The sequence below is a fragment of the Diceros bicornis genome, chromosome 38 (assembly GCF_020826845.1).
Source record: "Diceros bicornis minor isolate mBicDic1 chromosome 38, mDicBic1.mat.cur, whole genome shotgun sequence".
Taxonomy (NCBI): Eukaryota; Metazoa; Chordata; class Mammalia; order Perissodactyla; family Rhinocerotidae; genus Diceros; species Diceros bicornis.
The window spans coordinates 31,996,346-32,015,420 of record NC_080777.1 but is presented as its reverse complement, the minus strand read 5'-3'; the positions used below and the strand labels follow the sequence as shown (position 1 = coordinate 32,015,420).

At 39.7% G+C, this 19,075-nt stretch overlaps 1 protein-coding gene and 2 long non-coding RNA genes across 5 annotated transcripts in view; all 3 read right to left on the bottom strand.

Annotated features, from left to right (window-relative positions):
* The window catches only part of LOC131399511 (ral guanine nucleotide dissociation stimulator-like), a 249,899-nt gene that overhangs the window by 88,933 nt on the left and 141,891 nt on the right, over window positions 1–19,075 (bottom strand). The window lies entirely within an intron of this gene.
* On the bottom strand, window positions 9,379–10,925 carry LOC131399515 (uncharacterized). The gene is made up of 3 exons (XR_009217145.1): window positions 10,838–10,925; window positions 9,925–10,123; window positions 9,379–9,600 (listed from the first exon to the last, which is right to left on the bottom strand). It is a non-coding gene; the product is annotated as an uncharacterized LOC131399515 (long non-coding RNA).
* On the bottom strand, window positions 13,116–14,839 carry LOC131399521 (uncharacterized). Its single transcript, XR_009217155.1, has 3 exons — window positions 14,772–14,839; window positions 13,636–13,813; window positions 13,116–13,212 (listed from the first exon to the last, which is right to left on the bottom strand). It is a non-coding gene; the product is annotated as an uncharacterized LOC131399521 (long non-coding RNA).

Genomic DNA, 19,075 nt, shown 5'->3' with positions numbered 1-19,075 from the left:
CTACAAAAATTTCAGTCTTTTTTCTTTGCAGTCTATTATCATCTTTATGAATTCTTTGACTTCACCACCTTCTTGGCACCACAGTGCTAGCCATTGAGATATTATTATAGATTCAGTTTTGTATTTTCATCCTCTTATCTCTATTTCCTCTGCCATTTCTTAGTTTTAGTTCTTATTGTATCTTATGCTTGAAAACATCTCAAGCTTACAGAGTATATCAGTTCCTTATCTTCTCAACTTTTTATTATCTAAATGCCCTCAAATATCACTTTTTTAAAAAAATGAAGTGAAATAGATAATAAAACAATATACTGTAATAAATTGACCACTTATAAAATTAAGTTCAACCTGCAATCCCTCCCCACTTAACAGCGACCATCTTTTATAACTCACCATGCTTTAGTTTGGGCAGGGTCAGTTTATCAATGATTTCTGGATGTTTTAAACCACATGAGATAAATACAGTGTAAGGTAAAATTGTTACTCTTGCAGAAGTTGTAGAATATCCTGATGGTTAGGGAAGTTCGTGGTGGAGAACCTGAATCATATGAAAAAGAGTTGATTAATTAGCACCTGACAGAGTTTGTTAATTTGGCAAGGACAATAATAAGACATAAATGTTGAAAAGATAACTTTGCATATCAGAGTATTGTCAAAGGCCACTGGGGAAATTCATAATATTCTCAAATACTATAAAAAATGACCATTTTTTCATAAAAGATGTCATACATGATGGCACCATATACTTCTGTCAGAAAATTTGCAATGAAGAAAATTAAGACTTGAGTCATTTTAATTTTAACGATTTGTTTCTGCTTACTATTAGGTTAAAAAACCCTTTTAGAAATAAAGTGGTAAGGAATGTACTTGTTTAATTTTTAATTTTTTTTAAGAAAAAGTCTTTTTCACATTTAAAAAAAATATTTATTTGTATTTATTTTATGCTGAATTTATTTGTGGGCCCAAAGCCTTTTTTTAATTAACTACCACCAATTCTTTTCAAACTCTTTCAAAAAGTTGAAGAGGAGAGAATACGTCTAAAGTCATCCTAGGGGGTTAGCACTACCCTGATATGAAAACCAAAGACACTAAGAGAAAAGAAAACTACAAGTCAGTATCTTTGATGAATATTGATACAAAAATCCTCAATAAAATAATAACTAACCAGATTCAGCAGCATATTAAAAGGATTATACATCATTTTTAAGTGGGATTTATTTCTGGAATACAAGGATGTTTCAATACATGAAAATGAATCAATTTAATAAACCACATTAACAGAAGGAGGAAAAAAACACATGATCATCTCAATGGATGCAGAAAAAGACTTGACAAAACTAAACATGTTTTCATGTTAAAAACACTAGAAAACTCTCAGAGTAAAAGGAAGCTGCTTCAACATAATAAAAGCCAGATATAGAAATACACAGAGAACATCGTATTCAAGGGTGAAAGACTGAAAGCTTTTCCTCTAAGATCAGGAAAAAGGCAAGAATGCCCACTTTCACCACTTCTATTCAACATGATATTAGAAGTTCTAGCCAAAGCAATTAGGCAAGATAAAGAAAGAAATAGCATCCAAATTGGAAAGGAAGAAGTAATATTATATTTGTTTACAAATAATATCTTATACGTTGAAACCCCTAAAAATTCCACAAAAAAAACTGTTAGAACTAATAAATTCTGCAGACTAGGGGAACACAAAATCAACATGAAAAAATTAGTTGTTCTTCTATACATTAATAATAAGTAATCTGAAAAAGAAATTTACAAACTTTACATTTTTATTTACAATATCATCAAAAAGAGTAAAATACTTAAGAATCAACTTACTCAAGGAGGTAAAAATTCCAATGATGTTTTTTGCAAAAATAGAAAAATCCATCCTAAAATTCATATGGACACTCAAGGGACCCTAAATAGCCAAAAGAATGTAGAAAAAGAAGAACAATTTAGAGAAGTCACACTTCCTGATTTCAAAACTTACTGCAAAGTAATCAAAACAGTGTAGTACTGGCATAAATACACACAATATACTAATGAAATAGTATAGAGAGCCCAGAAATAAACCTTTGCATATACGGTCAAATGATTTTTGACAATGGTGCAAAGACCATTCATTGGAGAAAGGATAAGTTTTTCAACAAATAGTGCTGGGAAAACTAGATGACCACATGCAAAAGAATGAGATTGGACCCTTACCTTACACCATATACAAAAATGAGCTCAAAATGGATCAAAGATCTAATATTACAGTTGAAGCTATAAAATCCTTAGAAGAAAACACAGGGTAAAAGCTGCATGTCATTGGGTCCAAATGCCATTGCCAACAATGATTTCTTTAATATGACACCAAAGACACAAGCAACAAAAAAACACAACAAATTGGACTTCATCAAAATGCAAAAGTTTTGTGTATCACAAGATACTATTAACAAAGTAAAAAGGCAACTCACAGAATGGTTGAAAATATTTGCAAATCACATATCTGATAAGGGATTAATATCTAGAATATATAAAGAACTCCCACAACTCAACAATAAAAAAAACCCCAATTTAAAAATGCACAAAGGACTTGAATAGACATTTCTCCAAAGATATAAAATGGCCAGTAAACACATGAAAAGATGCTCAACATCACTAAGTATCAGGAAAATGCAAAATAAATCCACATTGAGATACCTCTTCACACACATTAGAATAGTTTTACTATCACAAAATCAGAAAATAGCAAGTGTTAGCAAGGATGATGAAAAATTGGAACCCTTGTGCTTGGATGGTGAGAATATAAAACTGTGGAAAACAGTATGGCAGTTCCTTCAAAAGTTAAAAATAGAATTACCATATGATCTAGAAATTCTACCTATGGGTTCTGAAATAATAGAAAATATATTTATGGATCTCTGTCTCCAGTTCCTGGCACAGAGCTCCTAAAATCCTTGTAATTTCCTAAATGATAAGAACACTAGGAGCATCTCTTGTTCTAATATTTGTCTTTGACCCCAACCCTGACACAGAGCCCCTAAAACCTTTGTAATTTCCTAAGTGATAAGAACACTAGGAGAATCATTTGTTCTATTGAGGCAACGCTGGGTGGGCTCCTGGATGGCTCCTGGATGGGGGCTGGTCACCAGAAAGACCAAGCCCCGATTAGAAGCTTGGAATTTTTAGTCCTACCCCTTATCCTCCAGAGAGGGGAGAGGGGCTAGAAACTGAGTTAATAATTGATCATGCCTACGTGAGGGAGCCTTCATAAAAATCCCAATAGAATGATTTTCAGAGAGCTTCCAGATTGGCAATGACAAGGAGTGCTTGGAGAGTGGTGCACCTGGAGATGGCATGAAAGCTCTGTGTCCCTTCTCACATACCTTTCCCTCTGAACCACCTCCATCAGGCTGTTCTTGAGTTATATCTTTTTATAATAAACTGGTGATCTAGTAAATGTTTCTCTGAGTTTTGTGAGCCACTCTAGCAAATAAATCAAACCCAAGGAGGAGGTTGTGGGAATCTCTGGTTCACAGTCACTCAGTCAGAAGTACAGGTAACAGCCTGGGCTTGTAACTGGCATCTGAAGCTGAGGTGAGGTTGGGTGGGTGTGCAGTCTTATAGGACTGAGCCCTTAAACTGTGGAATCTGATGTATATCTGGGTTGACAGCATCAAATTGAGTTCAATTATCTGACAACCAGCTGGCATTCCAAGAATTGCTTGTTGGAGGTGTGGGGAACCCTCCCACATGTGAAAAAATGAATCTCAGAACACCATATATGGGTATAAACCCAAAAGAACTGAATGCATATATAAAGACATATACGTACACCCGTGTTCTTAACAGCGTTATTCAAAATAAGCAGAAGCTGGAAGCAGGCCAGGTGTCCATAAACGGATGAGTTGACAAAAACTGTGGTGTAAAACACAGTGGAATACCATTCACCCTTAAAAAGGATGGAATTCTGACACATGCAATGAAATGGATGAACCTTGAGGACTTTATGCTAAGTGAAGTAAAGCCAGACACAAAAGGAAAAATACTGCATGATTCCACTCATATAAGGTACTTAGAGTAGTCAAATTCATAGGAATAGAAAGGAGAATGGTGGTTCCCAGGGGCAAGAGGGAAGGACAACAGGGAGTTGTTGCTTAATGGGCACAGAGTTTCAGCGCAAGGTGAAAATAGATCTGTGGATGGTTGGAGGTTATCACTACACAGTTATGTGAATGTACTGAATGTCACTGAACTGTAGACTTAAAAGTGGGTAAAGTGGTCAATTTCATGTTATGCATATTTTATGACGATTTAACAACATTAATTATTTTCTACAAATGAACAAACACTAGCTACATGCAATAACATGGATGAATATCACAACCATAATGCTGCATGAAAAAATTATATTCAAAAGGCTATGTATTGTGTAATTCCATTTATATAAAATGCAAAAAAGAAACAAAACCGAGGTCTGGCTTCCAGTAATAGTGGAGTAGCTTGTTGAACTAACACTCTCACAGATAACAATGATAAAATCTGCATGAAATATTATATATATTTATATAGAATCATGTATCTATATGTAATACACATATAATAAATGTGTATATGTATGTATGCATAAATCTCTTCCAAAGGCAAGCAGACCAGAGGGGGAGTCTTCCCTTGAATCATGGGAATTTTACCAGGAGATATTTGCAAGCTTGAGTCTTTTGCCTCAAAGCATTCCAAAATCCGTACATGGCCCAGACAGGGGAAAAACTATAGTATTACTTGTAATGTTAGAGGATGTATTTTGGGGTTGGCAGAGTAGCTGGAAAGTTAGGGGAGAAATTCTGGAATGGAGGGAACCACAAAGAGGAAAATCTTAAAATATGTATGAAAGTCTGCCCCCCCCACACACACCAAATTGGCAGATTTTTTAACAACACACATGCAGGGTAGGCCCCAGAGGGCCTAGTGTAAAAACAGCAGTTGGAAGATGAAAGAACTGAACGTGGATTTCAGCTATGCCCATTGTAAAGGAGATAGGATTGGAGTTTCAGTCCAGCCAAGTTAGCTCCCTGCTAGAAAAATAACAACACTCTTCAAAGGGATACAATAGAATCCAGAATCTCTATAACTATCATCCATGGTTTCCAGTACATAATTTAAAAAATCATGAGATTTGAAGAAATAGGAAAATATAATCCATATACGACCAAAAGTGGGCAGTAGTAACTATTCCCAAGGTGTTGCAATTAGCAGAAAAGGATGAGAAAACAGCTTTTATAAAGATGATCATGGTGGTAAAGAAAAATATTCTCATAATGAATGAACAGATGTAGAAACTCAGCAGAGAAATGGAAATTACAAAAAAGAACCAAATAGGAAGACGAAATACAGAAAATATTTTTGAGTTTACCGGTAGATTAGAAACAGTAGAAGAAACATGAAGATAGAGCAATAGAAATTATCCAGTCTGAAGAAAAGAACATAAAAGTTTTGAGAAAAATGAAGAGAGCCTTAAGACCTGTGAGATGAGTGAGTCCCCATCAAAGAGGGGAGAGACAAAAAATTAAATGAAGCAGAAAGGCAAATCAATGAGTAATAGCATATAACTTCCAAAATTTGGTGAAAAATCTAAAATTTTAGATCCAAGAAAGTCAGGAAACCCACACAATAAAATACAAAATAAAACCATACCTAGGCACATGATAGTCAAGCTGCAAAAATCCAAAGATAAAAAGAAAATCTTGAAAGCAGTCAGGGAAATACATATATACAGGGGAAGACATTACATACTGGGAGAAATAATGTGAATGATGGATGATATATTATCAAAAACAAAAGAGACAAATGAACAACAAAATGACATCTCTCAAGTGCAGAAAGAAAACCCAAAAGTCAACACAGGATTCTATATTTAGCAGAACTCACTTTCAAAAAGGAAGCAGAAGCCACAATAAGATACTGCACACCTATTAGGTGGCTAAAATAAAAAATAAAATTGCAAATACCAAGTGCTGGTGAGGACTAGGAGCAACTAGAACTGGGAATGCAACATGATAGTTGCATTCGGAAAACAGTTTAGCAGGTTCTTATAAAGTTAAACATACACTTATTATATGACTCAGATATCCCACTCCTAGAGATTTACTGAAGCAAATTGAAAACTAATGTTTAAAAAAAAATCTTTGCATGAATCTTCATAGCCATTTTATTCATAATTGTGAAAAGCTGGCAACAAACTAAATGTCCTTCATCAGGTGAATGGAGAAAGAAACTTTGGTGCATCAGTACATTAGAATACTACTTGGCAATAAAAAGGATAAACTCTTGATTCACACAACAACATGGATGAATCTTGGATGCATATCTCTAAGTGAAGGAAGCCAGATTCAAAAGGCTATATAGTATATGACTCCATTTATATGACTTTCTAGAAAAGACAGCATTACAGGGATGTAAAATGATCAGTGGTTGCCAAGGGATGGAGTGGGGGAAGGGGTTGACTACAAAGAGACAGTATGAGAGAATTTTGGGAGTGAAAGAAACAGCTCTGTGTGGTACCGTGGACGTGGATACAAGACCATAAAGTTGTCAAAGCCCATAGAACTATACACCTCATAGAGTGAATTTTACTCTGCAAATTTTAAAAATCAATCAAGATGCTGGGGAACTCAGATGGAATGCAGTGACAAATGAACGTCACTGTATTACAAGCATGTGACATAACCACACAGAAGGGGTGGGGATGAAAGGTCCTGACCTAAGTAACTTTGGAAGACAGTGTTTTGATGGGATACTGTAAAACTAAAGTACTGTATAAAAACACTGTACTCTAGGTGGTAAATTTGTTTTTCATAAGGGTATGGATTAGTGATTCTGAAACTAGTTGACACATTAGTAAATATATTGTAGATAACTGGAGTTAAGTTTCTCACTGTTGGTGAAAGAAGTTACAAATAAACAAAAGGAGAATGCTGGAATAAACTCTGTGGTGCTGGATTGGAGTTGGAAATATCAGTATGAGTCCATGTCTCTTTTAATATATCTATCCAGATAGATAGATAGATTGATAGATTGATATATCGATAGGTAGATGTGTATACCTGAGTTTATATTCATACATACATTTCCAAGCTCTGCTGAGAGGGTCTAGAAGCAGTGACACCCTCGTATCAATGGTCACACCCAGCTCCCAGATTTTGGTTTCTAAATATCATTCTCAAATAAAAAGAACCAGCTTTTCTTGGTGAAATGGCTAATTCTAGATCTGGGGATGGGAAATACAATATGAGCCTGGAGCTTCTTGTAGTGCCAGAAAGTAGGAAAGTGCTTTCAAAAAGAACACAGAAAATGATGAGATGTGTCAAAAGGAATCAATCTGAAAGACTTCCCAACGGCTCAAGCTGGAAAACTGGGAGCAACAAAATAAATAATGGTAGCATTGGATTATTACCCAGAGAATAAAATAAATATCCATGAGTCTATACTGATATAAAGAAGATTAAATAAGAAAGGAAGAAAGAAAAAAAGGGGGGTGGGAAGAATGAGAGAAAGAGAGAAAGACAGGAAGAAGGCAGGGAGAGGGAGGGGGATAATATTCCTCACATAATTCCAAATAATAAACGCGACTGGATAGCATGAAATAGCAAATCGCCACTAGACCACCACAGTAATAATTACTGTGGGCAAGACTGACTGATGAATGCAAAAATTGTGAGTGAAACTTAGAGAAGAAACAGTACATTTGCAGATCCTCAAAGCATTTCCCTCCCAATACTTAACATTTTTCTCTTAATTTCTTTAAAAGACCTATGACTATTTAAAGAAAAATCATAACACTGTATTGTGGGATTTATAACATGGGTAGACGTAAAATTTATGACAACAATAGCACAAAGGACAGACAGAGGTAAATGGAACTGTTCTGTAGCAAGGCTTCCATATTTTACATTGATTAAACTGGTGCACTATTAAGTCTCGGTAGGCTGTGATATGTTAAAGATGCATATTGTAATCTGGATCAACCACTAAAAACTGCAAAGGTGTGTCACTTAAATGCTAATAAAGGAATTAAACAGCATACAAAAAGTGTTTGTACAAGAATGTTCACAGGAGATGACCTGCACGTCCCCAGGAGGAAGACGAGACCACTTTGGTGCATCCACAGAGCAGAACGCCCTCAGCCGTGCTGAGAAGCAAATGCTGACACACACGTGCTGGGTGAGTCTCATCTACCTCGTGCCGAGGGAGGCAAGCTAGACAGAAAACAATACACGTGGGCTGACTTCTGCCAAGATGAACCTATGGCGAAAAAACCAGAACAGTGGTTGCCTCTGGGGAGGGAAAAAATTGCTTGGGAAGGAACAGGAAAGAGTTTTCTGGGAGTGATGGAAATACTTTATTCTTAAAGGGGTGAAGGTTATATGGGCATGTTTATTTGCCAAAACTGTACGATTGAGATTTTAGCCTTTCAGTGTGTGTACATCTTACCTCCCCACACACACAAAAAGGACTAAAAGAATAATAAAGTGAAGTGAGAATGGGATAGAGTTGGATAAAACAAAAATGGCAGATGATTAGTAGATTTGAATTTGGGTGACAGGCCTACTATGCTATTTTGTTTATTTTGTATATGGTTTAAATTGTCCTGTAATAAAACACTTGTATAAGAAGACAAACTCGATATACAATGTTTGCTAGTAAGATATTGGTTACCTTTGGGGAGGAAGGAGGGAGAAAGAGATTGTCGGGGCCTGAATGAAGCTGGTGCTAGTTCTTGGTCACACAAGTGTGTTCACTTTGTAATAACTCTTTGAGGTTTACACGGATGACCTCTGCATATATTTCTGTATGCATGTTATACATCAATAAACACTTTAAATCCTGCATATTTGCACAAAGATAAACTCAATATCTGAGAACAACAGCAGTGTTTTGTTTTAAAGTGGAGCACGTTCACTCATGACATAATCAGATGGATTTTAATACTCCCAAGTATCTATTAATACCCTCACCATTCCTTGGCGTCCTAGGTCTTTCCATTTTTGCCTCAATTTGGCAAGTGGCATGGCTTTGAGTTTTTATGATGCAATCTTTTTCCATCAACGTCCACCGCCACAATGATGCTCACCAAGGCCTTGACATCTAGCACAGTGCAGTGTTCACAGCATGCACTCAAGACCTATGGGACTGGGTTGAATGAGGAACAAAACGAGGAGCAATGATGTTCATAACTTATGTCTAGGTGCCATATTGTGACTTAGGAAATTGGTAGGATTTTTCGATAGATTTGCTATGTCTTCTAATTTTTCCTATTTAAAACAATGGGAAATAGAGTCTCAGAGTTCTTTCTCAGAGAAAGTCTGACATTTCAGGCACAGATTACTGACAAACATTAATGGTATATGACTTTCCCACCTCATCTTAGTTTTAAGTTTTTAATTCCTTACCTTGGAAATGACCTAACTTTGCTTCTTCCAAATCTTGTAGTAATACTGATGCTCCAGAAAGTTGGGCCACGGATATTCTGCTATTGTGTGTCCTCCCTGCAAAGAAGTGGAGCTGCACATCCACCAGTCTAGAAGGGTGTGGTGCTGTAGTATTTGGAGTCAATCAGAGAAGCTAAATGGAAAAACGACTCAAGAGAATTATCGCTGTAACCCCCAAGAGCAACAAATTATTTTGCTTAATTATTTTGTGATTCTGTGGGTATATTTAAAAAGAGATATTAAAACTGGTCCCCAAGGAGCCAGCCCTATAGTAGAGCAGAAATTGCATATTACCTTCCTACACAAACTTCCTTGACATTGTGGGAAGGACCAACGGGAAGTTTCAGTGCTGTTGCCTGTGTTAATGAGGCCAAGGAAGTCCAGTGAACAAGCCTGTGTGCAGTGTCGGAGAAGGGGCTTGTGTGTGGCCCCCTGAAGCAGCTTAGGAGTCACTTACCAGTGCACCTAAGTTTCCCATCTGTATATGCAGGAATTGGGGCTGTCCACTGTGATGTTTTCTCCTTTTTATGACATGGCTCACGGCAGTCCTTCTAAGATGCCTGACCAAGGTATAGGCCCTTCAGGTAGGCGGGGTCCAAATGGAGGATCTCTGCAATGACCCTGACCATGGAGTCCAAAGGGAGGATCATGGCAGCCTGGAGGGATGGAGGGGATAGTAGGACAAGTGGCCTTGAAAAGGCAAATTCCAGGATCCCAGTCACCCGGTATTTCCATTTTAGATATTGAATTTACATTTCAAATACCGGCCAGGGAGCTTCAAGGAGGGCTGCAAGCATCCTCAGCAACAGCCAGGCTGGTGAGCCCCACCCCTACCTGAGTACCGGCCTCAAGGGATGCAGCCCAACCACGCTGCGCATACTCCAGGCAGTGGGCAGGGCATGGAGGGTGGGCATGGTAGAGAGAAGAGGCAGGATAGAGGGTGGGGTGGACAAGGAGAGGAGTGCGGCCCAGGGGTGGAGGGACAAGGAGGGAGTTGGGACCCTAGCTGTGCATGCTGGGAGCTTTTGTTTCTCAACCGCTTCTGGCTGGGAGCTTGCAGGACTACAACTCCCAGGATGATCTGGGCACGGGGCGGTGCCTAGCCCTGAGGGGAGGAGGAAGGAGGTGTGCTCTGCACTGTGGTCCTGCACCTGTTCCACGTGGACTGAGTCTCAGAGGGATGTGACAGGACGAGAGGGACCAAGAAGTTAGGAGGGTGTGGCGGCTGCATGGGCAGCCGCGGGCCTGCATCCTACAACTGCTTTCGTCCAAAATTGAAGCCGGACTCAGGTCTATTCCACACCGCCTCCCTCCGTTGCTTGATTCCTCCTCCCACCTGCATGTCTGTGGGTCTTTCCACAGCCTCCTACCTAGTCCCGCGCCAGGTGCTTCTCTAAAGTGCTTATGGGAACTGGTTTGACATCCCAGAAACTTTCCTCTGCCTCCTGCTCTCTGCCTTCTCCAGCCAAAGTGCCATCATTTCATCAGCTTTTGGGAGAAATTCGCCCTGTGGCCCCTCTTGTAAGCACAACTTAAGAGCTTTGCAGGGTGGTAACAGTGGCTGTTGCTTGCCTTTTTCGCAGAAGTGGAAGTTGAGGCATCCGTGAGGTTAATCATTGGTTTCCCCAGGATCCGCCAAGAGCAGAGGAGAACAACCCAATTCCCAGGCAAGTATCTAATAGAACATTTTCACCAACACATTCCAGTGCAGAGGCCTCTGAAACAGCATTCTTAAGATGAGAATAGCTTAAGCATTTTGCCATTTAGATTGATAGCCTAATCTCAGCTCAGGCCTGAGTGGCCAGTCTCTCAGGGACACGGGTGATGACTCTGATCCCTCAGGAAGAAACTGGTGGTCCAAGTTTGGGAGAGGAATGTTCAAGGTAGACAGCACTTGGGCAGCATTTGAAACCCATCAGCTTTAACATCTCTGCTTTGGATTCCAGCAAGGTTCCAGGATAAACACGCCTATGGATAGTCAGATGTACCATATTCTTTAAAAATTGTTTAGAGTAGTGACAGAAACAGAGCATAAAATATGCTGCTTATTTGCAAAAGATGAAAGGCAACCAAGATCTTGTTTTTTTCTTTTGTTTTGTGAGGAAGATCAGCCCTGAGTTAACATCCATGCTAATCCACTTCTTTTTGCTGAGGAAGACTGGCTCTGAGCTAACATCTATTGCCAATCCTCCTCCTTTTTTTTTCCCCAAAGCCCCAGTAGATAGTTGTATGTCATAGTTGCACATCCTTCTAGTTGCTGTATGTGGGACGTGGCCTCAGCATGGCCGGAGAAGCAGTGCATCGGTGTGTGCCCGGGATCCGAACCCGGGCCACCAATGGCAGAGGACGCGTACTTAAACGCTAAGCCACCGGGCAGGCACAAGACCTTCTTTTAGTTTTTTTCTGCTCATTCTCTTGCCTGTACTGTACTCTTGAATGCAGAAACCAAAAACTTGAATTGCCAAATTCTTTTTTCCTGAGATTGGTAAATTAAGTCTTATTGAAACCTGTGGAGGAATGGTTAGCAGCTTTCATGATTTATGTCGTTTCTAAAAATCTGGGCGTTGATCTACATGAAAAAAAAGTCCTTGATTATGTTGCACATCCCAATAGGTTACATTTCTGATTCCTGAATGTGGGATATTATCAAAACAACTGAAAAACCTGGTCATGGAATCTAGACCCTGTCACTTTGTCAAGAATTTGCCCCTTTATGAATTAATGACACATGAATTCTTTAACATTTTTGTAAAGAATGGAAGAGAAACTCTGTAGTATCTCTGAATGTGGCAAGACGGGGAATTCTCATTAGACCACATCCTTGGGTTCTTCTCTTGTGTTCAATAGGCCCGGGTGATAGTCTGTGTGGTCAGGTGCAGCGGCACTCCCCCAGCCCCCAGTGTTCCATCCTATTCTGGCCTGTGCCTTCTTCAGGGGATTCTGATTACACTCATCCACAAGGGTTGGAAAGAGACATTGTAACATGAGGATATTCATCATCTTATTTTTTTTTTAAGTTTATTCTTTTTTTAGATTTTATTTATTTTTTTCCCCCCCAAAGCCCCAGTAGATAGCTGTATGTCATAGCTGCACATCCTTTTAGCTGCTGTATGTGGGACGCGGCCTCAGCATGGCCGGAGAAGCAGTGTGTTCGTGCGCGCCCAGGATCCGAGCCCAGGCCGCCAGTAGCAGAGCGCGCGCACTTAACTGCTAAGCCACGGGGCCAGCCCTCATCATCTTAAAACAAGGATTAATGGAGAGGAAAGTCTCAGGGTGTGTGTGCTCCGATGCACTGCTGTTGAGGTGTGGCCGCAGTGACCACTGTGCTCCCAGCAGTCCCCACAATGGCTGTCTCAGACGTTTGATCTCCTGGTGCAACCACAGCAGCTGTTGACAGAGCTGGGCTCTTGTCGTGGTTCAGTGTCTTCCTTCAGATTTTGTGGCTCTGACCCTCCTCTGCTCGCCCCCTTCCTATTCCTATCTGCTGCGTTGATTGCTTTTAGTTGTTTCCTAGGAGCCACTGTGTGTAACTGTGTTTCACAGTGTCTTTAGGGACCCATCCTCACTACACGAGCCACTGTACAACCGCCGCTTATCCTGGTGTAGCCCATGTTCATCCTCTCCAGTGGAGCTGTGAAGAACCCTACTTACTTGGAGCTCCTCTCACTCTCATGCTGCTGGGGCTGTTATGAAGCTGGGCATCTCGTCTTTGGTCTCATCAACATTATTCTTTTCATCGATTATTCTGAAGTGGAGACGGCTTTGTTAATAATGTGGACACTGGCTGTCACAGGCACTTTTATGTATCTTCTCCAACAGCTCTGTGAAGTAGGCCTGTGATCCCCATTTTACAGGGGGGGACACTGAGGCTCAGAGAGGTCGAGTAGCTTCCTTCACGCAGTTTCTTGGTACATTTTGAGTCTCCACCTGGAACTCCACCTCTCAGGTGTGTGCCCTTAGCTGGTGTTCCACTTTGTCCCTCTCTGCCAGCCTCCCCAAAGGCACAGGCCTCATCCTGAGTCCATTGTCTGCTTGATGGCAGTCACACTGCACAAACAGGCCTTGGGCGGGGAGTGGACTAGTGGGTCGTGGTCCTCCAGCTTACCCTGGGCAGGTTCTAGGTTTCTTGGGAGAACTGGAGCAGTGGAAGATACTGACTGTCACTCACCTCGAAGGTTTGTTATGTAGAAATACTCCACTGACTTTTTGCAGGTGTCGTGTGTTCTTTGTCTTCATTGCTCCTCTGGGCTTTCTCCTACAGTCTGTGCTGTGCAGTAACATACAGTACAGAGACTGGTGAACATAATGCTGTTGTCCTGCACCAAATGGTCACATCATTCATTTTTCTAATTATGAAAGAAATACATATTGTAAAAAAGTCAAAATACACAGATCTATATAAAGTGAAACCCACCCCTTTCATCACCTTCCTTGAAAACTCACTCCCCTACTCAGAAGCCACTACTGTTAACAGGGTGGGGTTTATTCTTCTGGAAATTTCCTATGAATTTATAAATACACATAAAATTTTTTAACATAAATTACATAACTACATCGTTTTGCAATTTGCTGTTTCCCAAATCACATATCATAGACTTCTCCCCTTATCAGTGCACATCATTCTAACTTACCATGTTAGATGTTTTAGAGGTATTCCAAAGAACAGGAATACCATAATCTGTTTACTTCTTCTTTGATAGAAATAGGATTACATCCAGTTTCACTATTATACATAACGCTGCAGTCAAGATCCTTGTATGGAATTAATTACATTGTTATTCAACTGCTCAATTTGCTTTGTTACCTTTTAGTCAGAGACTATCACATAACATTTTCATGGTAATTATAGGGAAATTAATTTTATCATTGAATAAATACATGTATGGGGAAACTGGACTTCAAGGTCATCCATCTCAATATTCTGGAGAAAAATCATGAAACTTAGAAGGTGTGCTCCATCATATTCTAACAAGTCATGTTAACAATTTAAAGTTGAATGTTTGACTAGCCTCTACTGTCTCTTTTCCGAAGCTGGATGACTTTTTCTTGTCTTGAAAACTTCTGACTCCAGGGGCTCTGAGTTTGGCTTCAGAGAGGATAAGATATTGGTGTTGTGTCTGTTTCTCTTCTGCTGTAGGCTGTATCTTCTAAAGATCATAGAATTGAACACGGTCCAATCGATATATATGATTTGAGTCAAAAAATCAAAGTAATGAACCTAAGAGAGGAATCTATAACTTGGGTTCTTAATAAAAAATTTCCTTTGATATCCTTAAGTTTCTGTGATTACTAGTAAAAACTCACCTATGGGTGAAGAGATGTAGTTCTTCTGGCAATGTCTGGCTTGCACATCCATAGTTAAGCCTGCCACACCCGTAAGTGGATTAGACTTGACCTCTTGATGACCTCTGCCCTTGGTCTTTGACCTGGGAAAAATAAGAATTTAAAAAAGCTGCTGTTATTAGTACTCAATGCTAGAAATGCCCATTAAAGAGTGAGTTTCATTTGGTAAACCAAAGGGAGTATCAGCAGAACAAAGTCTTTAAAATCTCTAAAATTTCAAAAAATTCTAATTTTTTACAATATAACTCTATTTTTGCCACAGTGCAAACTGTGTATATATGAATGAAATATCCCTCTGTCCATTTCTTAACTTGTTTCCATTGATTTGATGGATTTATCCTCTAATCCGGATTCCAAGTGTGAAAGAACATCTTTGTCCTTCAAATAAAATAAGCCATTGAAATTTGATTTTCTTTTAGCTCGGCATCCTACAGGTTTGAAGAATAAATTATCATGTAATGATACAATGATTCTGAAATCTAATTGTTAATTAAAGGGGTGTAAAGGATGATTGAATGGTGTTTCATCCCCATGGTCAGGGGTATTGTACACATGGACGTGTAAACACGATTTAGGAAGCTGCTTCAGCCCTGTGACATCCCTGAGAACCACAGTGCAGGAGGATCTAGGCACACAGCCATCTGCCTCGATCTCCTGGGTTACATGTAGATCCAGGGGTCTTGAGAGTGGCTTCAGAGCAGCTAACTTTTATCTATTTCTCCCCTTCACTCTCCAGCTTATCTCAGTCTTGACTATCATATTTTAAAGTAAGACCAATTATAGTTATTTACATGAGTTTCTTGTTCATTATTGCAGAGTAATAATCAGGCATACCATTCAATATCATTTAATTGACCTAAGTAAATTTGTTGTACCTTATAATTGATTAGAACACTAAGTTTAGTTCAGAGTTTGATATTCACCAAATGTGTTAATCTGCTTACAACTGCCATGTGTCTCACTCTTCTTAGATGTGCATCTTTGGCCCATCACAAGATTTTAGTGAATGAAATCATCATAAATTAAGATTATGTACTAGCTTTTGGATGATCTGGAGGCACATGGGTCCATTTTGGAAATATGCCCATCTGTCTTTGCTCCCCATGGGAAGTTTCTGGTCACTAGGTCTCCAGGTGGATTGCACAAGCCCTAGGTCTGTAATAGTTTGGTGCCTCTCCTTCTACTTGGGGTAGAAATAAAAGAGATCAGAGAGACTTATTAAAGGTTTGGTTGCATGAAGTCATCGATGAAGAATATCCATACATATTGTTCTGGATAGCTCTCTGTTCCTAAGAGTACTAGTTACATTAAAGGCTTGTCAGGAACCGTGAAAAGTATGATATTTTACCCCACCTGCAAGGTAATGTCAGCCTACCATGGTCTTATAGATGCTGGCAAAAGAAACTAGACCCATGGGTCAGAGACAAATGACTTAATGACACAACAATACTAGTGGCCAGAGTATCAACATTTGCACCAGTTCACTAAATCCCACTTCTTACAGGGTGATACACAGTGGGCCATGTGACACGCAGAGGGTTGCAAGAACTCAGAGCTTAAGGAACTCAAATCTTTGATAATGGGCAGGAAGTCTGCTGACCTTAGCCCCAGGGAGGGGTGTTATTTCTATTATATTGGGCAGTAAGCAAGCCTGCCCTTTGCTCCAGAGGAGGCCACTATTTCTATCTTCCAAGGCTGACAGCTCTACACATATCCTTGAAAAGATATCCTGGTTTCACTGGCTTTCAAAGATAAGCTTGACTGAGAATCGATCATCATTCAGTTCTTCTGTTTCCTTTATTGAGATTGTGCAAATATGCTCTTTTCTATGTAAAGTTCACTAACTTTATTCATACATAAGGGATGCTTTTGGTTTTATTTATTAAGTTGAGATTTTCGTATTAGAGCAAATGATGAACTATTATGGGTTGGATCTGAAAGTATGCTTTTCCAGGATAAATGTGAAAGAAGATCAGGGCTCACAGAACTCTGCCACAAGGAGCTGATAGCAACTCAAATGATTTTAATTTGAATACTGTTTTGTACAACGTTCTTCCATCTTACTTCATCCTCTGTGCTTCCTGTAACTCCCATATAGGAATGGGGCAGTTTCAGGGATTCACTGAACTCATTTACAATATTAAAATCATTTTGTCTGTGTGTTTTTTTAATTGAGGTAAAGTTGACATACAACATTATATTAGTATCAGGGGTACAACTTCATGATTCAATGTTTGAGTATATGTTGAAATGATCAGCACAATAAGTCCAGTTAACATCTGTCCCCATATATAGTTACAAAATTTTCTCATGTGATGAGGACATGGCGTATTTCAAGATGCAGAAGAATCAACGATGATGTCATACTTTTCCATACACAGCTTGATGAATTTGGACATAAGTATACACCCTTGAGACTGTCACCACCATCAAGGCCACAAACATATCCATCACTTCCCAAAGTTTTCTTTCACCTCCTTCATTACTATTATTCTGTGGTAAGAACTCTTAATATCTACTCTATTAGCAAATGTGATGTATGCAATACAGTCTTGTTACCCGTAGGCACTATGCCATAGCCTACATCTCCAGAACTTATTTATCTTGATAACTGAAATTTTGTATCCTTTGACCATCAGCTCCCAAATTCTCCATCCTCCCAGCCCCTGGCAACCACCATTCTAACCTCTGCTTGTATGAGTTTAACTATTTTAGATTCTACATATAAATGAGTATTTGCCTTTCTCTGTCTGCCTTATTTCACTTATCATAATGTCTTCCAGGTCCATCCATGTTGTCAAATATGGCAGGAATTGCTTTTTTTTTCAAGGTTGACTAATATTCCATTTCTTTATCCTTTCATCCATCAGTGACATTTAGGTTACTTCCGTGTCTCGGCTATTGTAAATTAGCTGCAATGAACATTAGAGTGCAGGCATCTCTTTGAGACCCTGATTTCAATTCCTGTGGGTATATACTAGAAGTGGGATTGCTGGATCATGTGCTAGTTTTCATTTTTGGAGGAATCTCCATACTGTTTTCCATAATGGCTGTACTAGTTTACATTCCCACAAGGGTTTCTTTTCTCCACATCCTCACCTTTAGTTTTTTTGCCACCTTTAGTTTTTTTGATAATCGCCATCTTAACAGGTGTGAAGTGATAGCTCATTGTGGTTTTGATTTGCATTCCCTGATTAGTGATGCCAAACACCTTTTCATACACCTATTGGCCACTTGTATGTCTTCATTCGAAAAAGTTCATTCTGGTCCCTTGTCCATTTTTTAATTGATTTTTCTTTTTGTTATTGACCCAACACAAAAAAAGAGAACAAAATTGTCAGGCATTATGAGTGCTTCCCAGTTGATGCAGATGGTTTTGTATTTACAAGGGTACCAAAAGATCATGTTTCGTGCTTTTTCTTCAGCTTGTTATCAGACCAGCAGCAGCTGCGGCATGGCAGATAATCGGGATCTTCTGGGTTTGGAGGTTTACAACATAAGTGAGTGGTAAGGAACTTTTTATTATTCCAAGGAAATTATTGAGATCATAGTCCATGGAATCCAGGATTGATAGGTGTAGGAGGAAATTAAGGTAAGGATCTGTGATCTGACACTACTTCTGATCTTGAGGGACAGGTATCCACTGTATGAGTGTTTGAATAAAAGTATTAGATACCAGGAATTTGTGGTGGGTGAATATGTTTTCTGAATTATTTACTTTGAACATAACCATTTGGATTATGTGAACATCTGGGATGTGGGACTAAGTCGCTAATGGGCTGGTTGACAGTGTCACTATTGATTTCACTTCTATGAACCAACCGGGCACTCAGGTGAGACTCCTGTGGTTGGCTCCAGTGACTGCTCTAGGGGTTCCGGGGGGGTCCTAGAATGCACACACATCTGTCTCTGGTCCAGACATTCAGAACCAAGGCTGAGCAGCCTGATTGTCGACCTGGGCCAGGGGAATCCCCTGCTGTGCCCGTCCCTGGGGCAGGCAGGGTGCCTTCCCCTTGGAGACATGGTGAAGACAGAAGGAGCAGCAGGGGCCTGGCTTCCTGAGGACAGGTGTAGGCTGAGGGATAAACCCACCCCAACCACCCAACAGCCTGGAAGAAGATACATCTAGCAAGATGGATGTGCATGGAAGCCAGATACCTGCTGATGGCGCCAGCTCGGCAACTCGTCCTGGAACAGCCCAGCCAACACCACTGTGTCCCATGACCAAGGCCTCCTGCCCAAAAATGGCATCCCACCTGCCCATG